The following is a 13,828-nucleotide window of genomic DNA, read 5'->3' on the forward strand; positions in this document are numbered from 1 at the left end:
TTCTATAACCACCAACATCTACACCACATATCTCCAACCACCTACTCCCTAAACTGCACACACTGCAACTCCCCATTGACAACACTCCACTTGGTGTGGCAGTGCCCTACTATCCCTTCACCCCCCACCCACCCAACCTACGAGCAGTGGGAGTGCGTGCTGCGCAGCGGCCAGCTCAAGGACCAGGCTGCACTGGTCGAACGGGCTAGGTCAGCGGCCGTGGCACGTGGCCTACCGGACTAGGATGGCCGCCCTTGCCCGTCTTCTTTTAACCCCCTTTTTACCCTCACCCAATTTCCAGAAAATAAATGTTTACTCTCTCTCTCTAATCCACATAAGCGCCACTGACGCTCAAACAGGTTGGTATCGGTTCGTGGCAGGGAACAACGTCTCTTGCTCGTTGTCTTGGGTGTCGTGTTCACAATCACAAACTGACACAATTTTCCGCGTTTTGTAGACTAAAAAAAAGCGACTGAACCAAACTTCTATGACACATTCCACCAGCAATAAAAATGAAAAAAAAAAAAAAAACGACCGCGTATCTGCTCGTTTCGTTGCAAATGTCGACGCAAGACGATAGTCGACTGGTGCCTCTGGCAAGTAAATGCATCCCTTCTTTCTCCCGCTCAACTCTCATGCTGTTCCTTTCCCGTCTCGTTCCTCCCAAGATAACACGCTAGAGGTTTGCTCAAGTCAATTTAAATTTACCGCGTTCCACCACTCCCAGTTGGGTGTCTCGATGCCAGCGCTGCCGTACGGCGGAGACGCGCGTGAATCGAGGCACCCGACTACAACGTTTATAGAACTACGTTGCTCCACTTCACGAGCGTTCAAAGCAAAACGCGGAACCTATCTAGTGGAACCTTTCATCGCTCTTGCCGTTTGATTTTTTTAGGATTCCGCCAGGTAACGCGGGCAACAGCAGGCGACCGTTTTCTGCAGTTCATGTAGTATTTTATTTGCTATCGCAAAAAGCAAGCATGTCTAGTTTTATAGTAAAGGAACACTGTAAATATCACTCCTGTATTGCTTCTCGGCCTTATATTTACGTAATGTCTTGTTCTTCTTCAACAATGTTGACAAGTATGAACATTAACACCAGACTTAGACGTTAAGATTTGGCTGTGAGTATATAAGACTATTGCACAGATAATGTTTCCCTTTGGGCGGCTGGCTGAATCGAATGACAGACGGACAGACAGACATACACCAAAATTTTCCCGTTCAAGTAGCCCAAGAAAGACTAACGTCTTTAAAAAAAAAAAAAGAACGAGGTCTGTGTCAAAACTAAACTTTCGCTAAGCTCACACGTAGGTAAGTAAGGGCCCGGAATTGACAGCGGGAGAAAACGAAGAAACGGGAGACAAAAAGGGAGGACTGAGGCTCCGACAAAGTACACTTCGAAGACGAAGACCCTTCGAACATACAAAGCTTCCCTGCTCCCGCTATTTTCCCGGAGAACGAGAACAGAAGGGGAAAAAAAGGGAATACAAACACGCGAACTGTAAACAAGATGAGCGCTGCCGGATACTTCAAAGAGCAACACACCGCATCAATACACTATATATTCCGGGCGCCGTCTCGGTGAACTGAGGGAATCTGCCGAAGTCCTGGCCTACAAGCAAAAGCGAAAGAAGACGCGGAGTCGTCAACGAAGGGCGCAGTGCAATAGGCGCGAGCCACAAGCGCACCGCAACAGCATATTCGTTTCAGAGGAACCGGGAGGCAGTTTCCGGCTCGCAGGCGAAGCGGACTCAGCAGTGCGGGACGCAGAGTATCAGGGAAGCGGCAGCAGCCGCCGTCCCCTAAGCCGGCTGTGCGTGGCGCTGGCTGATTATATGCGGCCCCAATAACGCGTGTCGAGCAAGCGGGACAGCGCCACAAGAGAGTCCGCGTCACACGCGACGACCCGTGCAATGCTGCGGGACCGTCGCCGAGACGGGGAATACGGGCGCGGAGGAGGCAACTGCAAGAAGCGAGCGTTATACGCGAGGCCGGGCGCAGGAAAGACCGGAATATCTTCCCGCTGGCTCCCCGGGCACAATAGCGAAGCCACCGAGGCGCTCCGTGCGCTGCGCGACGCGTTAGGGATGGACGAGGCCGCCGGCCGAAGACGCGTAATGCACTGGCTGCTCCTGATTCGTTCGCCCAATATCGCGTTTCATTAGGACGATGCGGGGCGTGCGGAGGTGCACGGACTCCGACACAAACACGATAGAATGGCGGTGTAAGAGGGACAATAACGTTGTCGAGTAGAAGATTTTCTTTCTTTCTGGTATACTCTTGATGCAGTTAATTGAAGAAATAATAGGCCCATTGCCTATATATATATGACGCACCGCCGTGTCTTGCACCGCCTTGAGGGACGAGAACGGAATCGCGCTTTCAGCTATGTGCACTTTACGCACAAATCACATCTGCAACTATGTGTCATTTACGTACACGAAATATACAAACAGCAATTGAGAGACACCATATCACTGGCGCATCAGCAGGCTTAACAACGCGTGCGGGAGTCTGGCCGGCGTAAAATGCGCACAGTCCCCACGAACAAGCGAAATGTGAAAAGACAAAGAGCAAAGGACAAGTATTCCCCGTCATTCGCTCGCCGAACACTACTGACACGGACTAAATCTGCCAATCTTGACGTCAGAATGCCCATAATTGCTCGATGATCCATTGACGTGCTCTTGTTTCTGAGAGAGCGGAAAACCTCGCAAGGGTCCTCCTTTGGGTCCAGTTATCCGCCAAGATTCGCTTTATTACACTCATGCGACGCGATGTGACATAATTAAACCTTCCAGGGTAAACAATCACGGTGAATCTAAGGTGGTTATAACAACGAGAAATAAAAATGACGCTTAACACATGTACCACCGGACAACTAAACCCTCATAAACAACGCCAACGCCTTTCTTAGAGTTCATTTTTCCGAATGAGTGAATAAAACTAAGCGATTGAGGTATTCGCTCCCCAATGATTCGACGAATCTTCCCGCCCCAGTGCTTTTGGACTATGCCAGCGCAAGGCTTCCCAAACGCTCCTCCAGAGTCAGATTAGGCGGCGGGACCATCAACGAACAGTGTGACGCAAAACCTGCGCGCACTTCCGGGGACGGTTTCTCCCAACGAACGAAACGAACACATCACGCAGTGATCGGGATAAACATTACTCCGGTGATAGGCACCGCCCACCACACCAAAGAGGGAAACAAATCGACTGCGTGGAGAGCACCCACAGTAACAACAGCCCGGGCCTGGCTAGCGCCGGCAGGGCATTCGGGAACAGTGCGGGCGACCGAAGAGGCCCATCAAAGGGCGCGGAATTGGGGACGCCGCCGGGCTGCAGTGCGGAAGGCGAAGAAAGGCGCATTATAAATCACGATCTCCGCGGCAGCGAATCCCAGAGGCGCAGCCAGGGTGGGCCTCAGCATCAATCACGGCCCCGCCAACACTGGCGCAGCTAGGCGTGCCTCAGGGACAGCGGTAGCGACGACGTCTCTCTGCTCCTGCGCGTCCGAAGCGGTGTACGCGCAGACAGGGCGACGGGCGAACAGCGCGCTGCGCCGCCGCAATAATCCCGCGCCGGCGGAAAGCGTGGCGGGCACGCGCGCGGAAATAGACTCGGAAACACGCACACACGTGCTCGCTTAGTCGCTCGCCGGGGACGGACGGCACGCCCCGAGGATGAGCGATCGCCGCACAAAACGATCCGGCTTCCCGGTCGTCTGGATGACCGCCGACGCTGCCTCGAGAAACATTGTGGCACGCGCTCGAGCTGCTCCGCGGAAACGAGGTCACGGGAGAAACGAGGAGAACGATATCGGCAGCGAAGAAGGAGAAGTGGCAGGAAAACGGCTACGTGCGGGCGAATATCAACTACTAGCTGCCCTGACGTAGCGCCAAAAGTTCCCTAGTCACGTTGTATTTGTTGCGCTTCAGGTAAATAGGCCGCCGCAGAAGCGCACGACGAAATGCGGCACAGAAACAAAGGGCAAATAGCGGAATTTTTGGTCCCGCTCTTCCATGATTAATTATGCGTGATGAATTATCAAGACGTCTCCCGAGAGTTTCCCGAGCTAGGTGAAAAACATGATTGCCTGAAAGAATCGCCGAAATGCTGCGGGAAATGAAATTTTCGCATAGGGCTGATTGCGTATACGCTACACAAGACTAGGAGAAAACAGCAATTTTAAAAAGCGAATTGCCACCTGTTAGGCATGCAGGCAAGGTTTCCATTGTTAGAGAACAAACCACCTCAACAAAGCGCACGTTTTATTAGGCAAAACCGAAAAACTGCGCTCCTACGCCAAGGATTGCATTATACTTCCGAAAACTATCGCAGCAAAACTAAATTGCAGTCTTTGTAAACACGGTGAGGCTTAATTTAATCCCAGGGAACCACGAACGCCTGCTCATGCGAAATTAAACAAGAAAAATACAGACGAAAAGAACTTCCCACGCTTGTGTTTCGCTGAAACTGCACGCGAAGTGACCTACTTTATTCCGTTTCTTAAAATTTTCTTTATAGCTCTCAACGCTGTTGTCTTTTCGCTTAGCGAAACGACCGTGACAGGCCGCTAGCGTAAAATACGGAAATAGCAAGCGCGCGAAAAAATGTGAAGAAAACATCCTCCCGGCCTGCAAAAGAAACAGCTCGCTATCTTACGGTCATGCTTTGACAATAATTTCTGCGGGAAACAGTTACTTACAACCAGCACCCATGCAAAGACAGCACAACTGCGTCTTCTACGCCGTTCAGTTCGTGCCGCTGCTGCAGAGCTTACGCGGAGAACAAGCTGTACAAGTATAACCACTTAATCAATATCAAGTTGCCAAGGAGGGAAAAAAAGAAAGATGAAGCATTTAATGGCTCCAAGCATTTCTTGTGAAATTTATCCCGTTGTATCACGTGTTTCTGTAGCCTAGTAGTAAAAAGCATTCTACTACTTTTAAACATCTTCTAACTCCCTCCTCCACACCCTCATTTTTTTGCAAGTAATGTCTTTGTTACATTTAACTGACCTTCTTTTGTGCGTGGAGAACTCACACAAAAGAAGTAGTGGAAGATCCGTTGGTTGCTCTTTAAGTATACGTGAGCATCTAATCCCTCTCCCTCGCGATCTTGATGCTCGGCGCGATGCACGCTCCTTGCTGCGGCTTCAGAAGCTCGCAATACGCCGTCTTCCGCACAGTTCTCGCATAACGTACCAACCGTGCTTCGCGCTATAGCCATCTCGGTGATTCCGCTTGCTCTCTTCAGCAGCGGTAGTGGCTGCCTGCCGCTGCTTTTAAAGACGATAGTCTTTCTTGGGCAACTTAAACCCAGAAATTTTGGTCTGTCTGTATGTCTGTCCGTCTGTCTGTGACTCGATTCAGCCACCCGGCCAAAGTAAAATGTACACTGCGCAATAGTCTTATATACCCACAGCCACATGTAAACGTCTAAGCCCAGTTTATATGTTCATACTTGTCAACTTTGTTGAACATGAACAAGACATTACGCAAATATAAGACCGCAAATTCATACACAAGGGATATTTACAGCGTTCCTTTCTTAAAAATTCATGAATGCTTGGTTTTTCGATAGCAAATGATATTCTACATCTACTGCTGAAAACCAATCGCCGCCTGCTGTTGCCCGCGCTACCTACAGGCGGCATAAGAAAAATCACGCGGCAACAGAAACGAAAGGTTCCACTAGGTAGGTTCCACGTTCTGATTGAAACGCACGTGAAGCACGGCCACGCGGTTCTATAAACCTTCAAGTCGGCCGCCTCGATTCACGCGCGTCTGCGCCGTACTGCACCGCTTGCATCGAGGAACCCGGCCTGTAGCAGTGGAACGCGGTAAATTCAAATCGCCTTGAGCAAACCCTTGGTGTGTTTACCTTGGGATGAGCACGACGGTACAAGAACCAACGTTAGACAAGAACAGCATGAGAGGTGAGCGGGAAGGCAACGAGGGGCATCTCCTTTGCAAATGTCTACAAAGACTCGTCTTTTGACGACATTTGCAACGGAAGGAGCAGATACGCGGCCAATTTTTGTTGTCCACCAGTATTGACATTCAGTTGCCGATATAGTACCGTATCTACTCACATAATGATCGACCCCTAAAGTTCGGTCAAAATTCTTTTTTTTTTAAATTTCCCGCGCAATCAACGCACCCTGAACTTGCCGCAGCAGTATGTCGTATTGTGTGCCAAGTCTAGCTGATGATGGTCTTGCTTACCTCTGTTTCCTTCCCTTTCAAAGCGGACATGGCTACGTTATTGCCGCACACTTGGCGATTTTCGCAATATCGGCAAGCATGCGTTTAATATTGATGAGGAAAAAAACACTCACTAAATGCACATAATGTACTCACAAGACAAAGAAAAAAAAAGAACGCGCTCAGGTTGCTGCGTCGGACCCCACGTCTGTTTTGATGTCCTGCACTGTGATAGCGGCAGCCACTTATTAGTCTACCTGTTGTCACCTCGCAGCAAACTCGTTCCGCGCGTTCCGTAATTCATGAAAAAAACACTGCATTTTACATCACATTGCAAAGCGGCTGGCAGCGCTGTGCGGAGTTTTTATTATGTTTTTATTTATAAATTTGATTATGTTCATGAGACCTATCGTAAAAATTTTGACCCACTACTTGCTTGCATTTTCTGTGCTCGAAAGGTTTTCGCGAAAAATTTACCCCGCGTAATGAACGCACCCCTAAATTTACATCCAAGTTTTTGGAGAAAAAAAGTGCGATCGTTACGCAAGTAACGGTATGTAATTCCCCTTCCCTCATCTTTCACGGCTTACTTCGCCCTGTTCTCGCTACCGACCTTTTTACAACGCGCGAGCGGTGACGGGAGGCGCCGAAACACCGTGAGACACGCGCGTGGGCGAAGGGAACTAGCCGTGCTTCGACTTGACCTCCCCCGAACAACTAGCCTGGCAGCGGTGCGGACGCAGCGCCACCCCCGCCAATGCCGCCACTAGCTCGGCTGACGTCATCCTTCTACGCACGCACTCTGTCGTTCTCCCGTCTTCAGTCGCTCTGTGTCCACGGCCCAACGGTGAAAACGTTTGTCAAATGAAGCATTTATTGCTCACGCAATAATAATACATCGACCGAATTGGCAAGCAAAAGCCTAGAGATTAGGAAATTGTGGGCGCCGGTGTAACCAAAACGCCTATCGACTGCAAATGAGTGGCAGTATTGCAAGGAGTCGTTGTTCGTCTCAATTATGTTCTTGGAGAGGCACTGTGTAAGTATACATAGGCATATCTTGAGAGAGAGAGAGAGAGAGAGAGAGAGAGAGAGAGAGAGAGAGAGAGAGAGAGAGAGAGAGAGAGAGAGAGAGAGAGAGAGAGAGAGAGAGAGAGAGAGAGAGAGAGAGAGAGAGAGAGAGAGGGGAGTAGGCATTTACAAGGACTCTACGCCGAAGAAAAACTAAACACCCCTATTTTCTTATTTCGTGCAAACAACTATGAAAAAAAAGCAGTGATATACAGAAACACACGACGTTGTTTGAGAATTTTCAATGAATTTCCTTTTTTTTTTCCTCAACCTAGAAGCCACACCTGACAAGCGGGCAATTAGTGTTCTCAAACTCGAGATCACCGCCGAGCTTAAATTTGATTCGCGTTGACAGCGTTCATAAGCTGAGTGTTTCGTGCCTCCCCGAATAGCGCCTGCTCCCGGGAGTTTTAAATACGAGGCGACGGCCCCGCTCACACAGAAACAAAGAAGAGGAAAAGGCGGGGAAAAAAGCGCACGTCGCCGAGCAGAAGACAGAACCGCGGGCCGAAATGATAAATTCGGGTATCCGGCCGAGGCAAAGCGCCCCTACCGGCGCCGCGCAGGGCTAGAACCACTGGTGCGAGCTCGCCCGGCGCTCCCTCTTCAGGGAGCCGCCATCTCGCGCAGGCGCCCAAACGCCGGAGAGGGCGGATAAAAACGCACCCCGGGCTCCGGCAACGCACACACGCGCGCAGAGAACGCGGCCGCGAGCCGTGCTCCGAACAGAGTTCGAAGCCGCCCGGAGTTTCGCCGTTCGGAAATTGCTCGGTGCGCCCGTGTGTGCTGGCACAGAGTGATTGCGGGCAAGACTTTCTCGGAAAGCAGTTTCGCGTCCGCTTAATTACTCGCAATCGAGTTGGCGGTTTTGTTGCTCGACGGACATAAGGGCTCCGTCTGCTGCGAGGGAACGGAGGGAAATCGCGCGGAAGGTGTGTTTGCAGCGCGCCGTTACGGCGAAGACATTACTGCCGTCGAGAACGAAGAAAAAGGGGACTGATCCCGGGAACGAGTGCAACGTCTTCGGCTTCTCAAACACTGCAAAACCGCACCGATCGCAGCAGAGACGTTTCGGATTGACCAAGCTCGCCGAGTGCTCGTGGTTCACCCCCGCCGGTACAAGTGAGTCTTAGTTTATGTTTACGTGTCGCTGTTTTCCTGCACAAATTATTGGTGCACTGCGCCTTCTTATCATTCATCCTAACTTCTTACTGAAAGTTTAATGTTTGGTAGGGGGGAAGCAAACATATTAACTGATGCCAGATGAATTATTGCTGTAGTTTACTCAGCGTTTTTCGGTATCTAAGATGGCCTGCATGCGTTGTTAACGTTTTTAATGTTGGTTGTGTGCTTTCCGCGGTAATGTAGCGTTGTGAACTTTGCGAAAACGCATGTGTCGCCAGAAGATTTCGCCACTATATACGGTGGTTGTGGGTTTAGGGTGTTAATTCTTTCGTTTTCTGTGTGTGTTACGCTAAGTGAATGCCTCAAACCCAACGGACATTCCGACTTCGCCCACGCAACGCAAGACGATTCCCGCCACATTTAAGCTCGTTGTAACGAGTTCAAGCCAGCAAGACGGTTCTCGTCCGATTATATACGGAAGATTGCGCATTTCGAAGAGCGCGTTTCGAAGAGTGAGCCCATGAAGGTCATCTTCACTTTTCTAGTTTTAAACAATTCGAGGACAGTCTGGGACTGATAGTCAAATAGATCCAACAGGCAATTTAAAAAGTGAGAAGATGCCACAAACTCCGTTTAATATCGGCTGAAACCGTTCTTCCCTTTTCCTCCTCCTCATTCGCCTCCTCCCGATTTCTTTACTTAACTGTCAAATAGCGATGTTGACAGAGGCAAACAAGATAAATTTGGGATGAGATCCAGGCTTGCATCGCACAGTGCTACCAAAACACTGGTAAAACCGGCGTATTCGCTAGCTTCATTGCAAACTACGACGAAAAGCGACAGCACGCATGGCGCGCCTGGCCGCTTTACTTCATTTACACCCCTTGCAATTCCCCCACCCAGAAAATTCACATTTGCGTGGTTTAACGCGCCGGAGCTACACCAGGGCTACCGTGGCACGATTTACTAGAGGGCTCTAGACTATTTTTGTCCCCCTTAGGATTTTTTTACGTGCGCCGAAATCTCAACACATTGGCGTTTTTTCTTTTCCGAATTTCGAATTTCGGGCGTGGCGGCTAGATTTAACCCGCGTCCTTGGACTCAGCAGCAGAATTCCTTAACCACAGTGCTACCACTGGAAGTAAAATTCGTTTTTTTTTTTTTTTTCGCAAACGTTGGTGCGCGCTGTTTTCGTGTCTGTTTGACATAACATCACCACATCGCTTTAGGAGCTCTCCCTCCAGCTTCGGACCAACCATTTCAGACCACGCCAGGCCACCTGTCTGTCGCGAATGAGACCGGAATCTATTTTCACCGATAACTATAATTTATTTTCCGTCTGATTTTGTAATATCTGTTTTTCCTTCTGTTTGGGCCGTTGCAAGCAATAGTGTTGATAGACATTTATTTCAACGGTGGATAAAAAAAAAAACGATTAGGAGGAATCGCTACGCGCGACATCTACGAAATGTGATTGGTTTTTTACATAGCGAGCCCATACGTGTCATATACCACTATGAAAGACGAACAGGACGTACTGGAGCAGTTTCCCCTCCAGCGGCTGCTCTTCTATAAATGGTGGTCGCTTACGAGGTCCCATCTTGGATGTGGCAGAGCGAGGTCTTTCTGAGGGCTGACACACCGAAAATCTAAGGGAATTCTTCAGTCTGATCTTCAGTCTGATTCTTCAGTCTGATCATAGCAAAAATCTGCTCAGCCAGCCGCACCATCCTCCGGCAACGTTGTGACGTATAGTAAGGTAGAACAAAGTGACTATTTGCAGACATTAGGCGAATATTTTGGCCATACTGCGTCATAATAGTACATTTTACAGCAATGTCACTTAGATTATTTTACTCCAATAATATTCTAAACTGTTTTTGGTACAATTACCGAGGCATTCTTTCTTCCCTACACCTGCCTTGGGTCACATAACTCATTGAGGGTGAATATCTTTGGACGAGTCGTTGCAACTGATCCTACGCCGCTGACGCGCAATAATACCTCTAACGCTGCCCTCCCGGCGGACACACCCAGGGCGATTCCATAGCCCAGCCACTGCCTCCACAGGGCGATCTCCACATCTCGCCTCCCTCTGTTACGTCATTCCCGGTACGGTATAGTCAGCAGCCTATCATTCGGTTTCGATAAAGGAAGAGCCCGGCGGGAAAGAATTTCATAGCCCCGGTGCAGCTTCAACGCGCTAAACGTATCCCATGAATGTTTTAAATTGGATATTTCCGGGAAAAACTGCGCTACCATGTAAATGCATGCAGATGAAACGCCGCGGCACCCGGTTCGCCCACGTTCGGCGGTGCCCGTAACTTCGTCTACTGCTTCTTCGGCGCTTGTGTTTTTCTTCTAGTTTACTGCGGTGAACAAGTACACTCCGTAACTATTACAGTTGCTACCGTAACGCTGCATTGTTTTGGGCTACACGGCAATGCGTGTACTGGCTGTGTGAAGAGAGAGAAAAAAAAAAGAACGTGGGTTTGCAAAAGATTAAGCTCGTATTTTAAAAATTTCGTCGGAAATAAACTTTAACATGCTTTTGTTAATTTCTACCCCGATTTCCAGTGCACGCTATCCCTCCCTCCCGACAGAAAGCGGGCACGCCATAAAACAAAAACGGTGTTATCGCAGGCACGCAAAACCAACGTCCCCCTCGCACGTACGGCGACCGCCGTATAGTTCACAACAGAAAAATATAGCCAAAACACATCCAACGCGGACTCCGGCAAGCGGGGCACTTCTCAGAAACATACGCCTAGCCATAGTCATCTGCTTGAAACAAATCTCGGAACCGAATAGGACATCTTTTTACAAACACTGGCTTCTTGTCCCGGGGTGGCAAAAAGTGCAAAACCTTAATGTAAACCTTGAACTTCCCGTCATTAAGGGCGGGGGGAGAGAGGAGCACAATTACAGCCGCTACCAGCGACACAAATATGCGACCCCTGGCACCTAACACGCGAACTAGCCAGAGAGCGAGAAAAAAAAATTCAAACAAGGAAATCCTGGCTAATAAACGGCTCTACAGCATGTTCGCGGCATATGCGGCCTCGTCTGGCCGACGGCGTGCGCGGAACGACAGCGAGTGGAAGCAGCTTGGAGGCGTGGCAACAGCGGGCAGAGGGAGACCATGCAACGCGGGGCCCTGCATGCACTGCCCCCCGCTCGCCTCTCTTGGGCTGAAGACGGCGCACAGAAAGTGGTCTGGGAAACGATCAATATGCCATATAAATGCTTTACGACCTCCAAGGGCGGAAGGGGTAACATTAACAAAGGCACTGCTAACAAGGATCGATCGTGCTGGCGGCCGAGCCGAGGGCCGCGACAACGAGCGGCCCAGTCACGGTCTCGGGGGCAGCCCAAGACAAACAGGGACAACTCCGGGACACATTAGGGGGCATTAGGGGCATCCGGTGCCCCGGCTACCGAGGCGGCACGGCAGGAGCCCTGCACGCACGCAACCGGCTAAGCATTGTGCGCGCCGGGCACGCTGTTGCTATTCCTGCGCTGGCGCAACAAGGCGACAACAGGCGACGCGAGGCTCTACGACATCTTGCGCGCACCTAGTAAACACCGTGACGCAGTGGTCCAGCGAGCATCTGGTTAGGAAGGAGACAACGGCAGTCAAAGGGATTGCGCAGAACTTGACCACTGGCCTTGCTGGACCCCCCCCCCCCTCTCTCCCTCTCCCTCCCTCCCCCTCTATCTCTCTCTCTCTCTCTCTCTCTCTCTCTCTCTCTCTCTCTCTCTCTCTCTCTCTCTCTCTCTCTCTCTCTCTCTCTCACACACACACACACACACACACACACACACACACACACACACACACACACACACACACACACACACACACACACACATTTCTCTCCCTGCGTGAACACAGCACTGTGTGCACGAACTTTTCCGTTCACTTCTTCCGATAACAAAGTGGTAGGAAGTGCTTAACGCTACCTTGTACGTGGTAGGAAAAAATATTCATTAGAGTCAAAACACGCACCATGAATGTTGTGAACAAAGCGCCCTTAGGCAAATAGGAGCAATAGGTACAGTTTTCTTTTTCCCAAACGACTCGAACAGAGGCATCATATCTCAAAATAAGTCTATGCATGTATGGTCACGACATAGTAAGGGTCGAAGAAAAAAGCCAACAACGAAGCAGACGCCGACCCGATAACAAGACGAACGGTGTGCAGGATCGCTAACACGTCGCAGCGCAAAGCAAAGTGGAAACTTTCCGCCTCGAATCCCGACACTGCCAAACAAGGGGCTGAAACGGGCAAGGAGAGCGTCATTTTCCCCCGAGAAACCCAATGCTAAAGGGGAACAGCGATGTGAGACCGCATGATCGAAGTTCGCCCCAGGCAGAGGGCTTATTACATGATCCGAGGAAAACAGATGCGGTCACGCCACTGCTTCCCGCGAGGAGTCGTGGTAACGCGAGTGGCGACGCGCAGCCTCTTCCTCAGGGCGGAGAACCCTTCGCTCGTCCTCCTCCGCTTCCTCCATCCCAATTTCAGCGCCGTCGATGTGCGGGGAGAAAGGTGAGCTTCGACGACGAAGTAGGAAACCTGACGAGGCCGCAAAAATGGCGTGGTGCTTCTGGGGCGTTAGGACTCGATTACCAAAGGTTACGGAATGCGCCGGTATTTTTTCGTTTTTGCGCAACTTCCTGCTTTCATATCAAAGCTCGAAATATGCGCGAACTCAATTTAAACAAGGTAAGCTGGTTCCCAAGTAATCACGTGAAATGGAAACACTGCCGTGACAGCAAATACAAAGTTCCTCAGGCCTTACGTGCTTTGAAGGCGAAAGCATTATGGCTTTCCTGGCGATGCTTATTAAAGACTTCTTTAGTGCTACTCGGGGTTGCGCCTCTTTCTAGTTTGGCGCGAATTAGTTCGAGGGGCAGATTGGCGACACTTTTCGCCGCCGCTTTCCCAGAATCAGAGTTCCTCGTGGCCGGCGTGCAGCTGCTCTCCTTATATGAAGGTACGTTCACCTGTCACACGATATGACGTCAGCGGCGCACGCGCTCGGCCAACCTTGGGCTAATTCTTATTACACCGCTAGCAACGTGCCGAGTAGCGCGACGGGTGGGAACACACTTGGCTCAGACTTTGTAGAACCGGGATAAAATTCCAGGCTAACCGAGATGTGTTTTGATATTTACGCTTTACAGCAGCGGACCTTTGCTGTACCAGACAACAACAACGCCAGTTTTTCGCACAATGAAGCACTTAAGGATTCCGGCTTAATACAATCAAGCGTGTACAAAAAAAAAAAAAAGAACTGAGAAAAAAATTAAAGCCGTTCCAATCAATGTGAAAGCTTTCGGAAGTGCAGAGCAGTGATTCGCCATTATAGGCTGTAGCGCCGTTATCCGCTCACTGCTACCACCCAACGCATTT

General features: G+C 50.1%; 1 protein-coding gene and 1 long non-coding RNA gene across 2 annotated transcripts in view; one reads left to right on the forward strand and one right to left on the reverse strand.

Moving 5' to 3' along the window:
• The window catches only part of Timeout (circadian regulator timeout), a 366,583-nt gene that overhangs the window by 158,180 nt on the left and 194,575 nt on the right, over positions 1 to 13,828 (reverse strand). The gene's annotated exons all lie outside the window — the stretch shown is intronic.
• The window catches only part of LOC144178363 (uncharacterized), a 146,786-nt gene continuing 140,848 nt past the window's right edge, over positions 7,891 to 13,828 (forward strand). Inside the window, exon 1 of the long non-coding RNA XR_013323998.1 lies at positions 7,891 to 8,405. This is a non-coding gene — a long non-coding RNA (uncharacterized LOC144178363). The remainder of the gene's footprint in view (positions 8,406 to 13,828) is intronic.

Source organism: Haemaphysalis longicornis, unplaced genomic scaffold, assembly GCF_048455015.1.
Source record: "Haemaphysalis longicornis isolate Haplotype H1 unplaced genomic scaffold, Haemaphysalis longicornis Haplotype H1 scaffold_4, whole genome shotgun sequence".
Classification (NCBI taxonomy): domain Eukaryota; kingdom Metazoa; phylum Arthropoda; class Arachnida; order Ixodida; family Ixodidae; genus Haemaphysalis; species Haemaphysalis longicornis.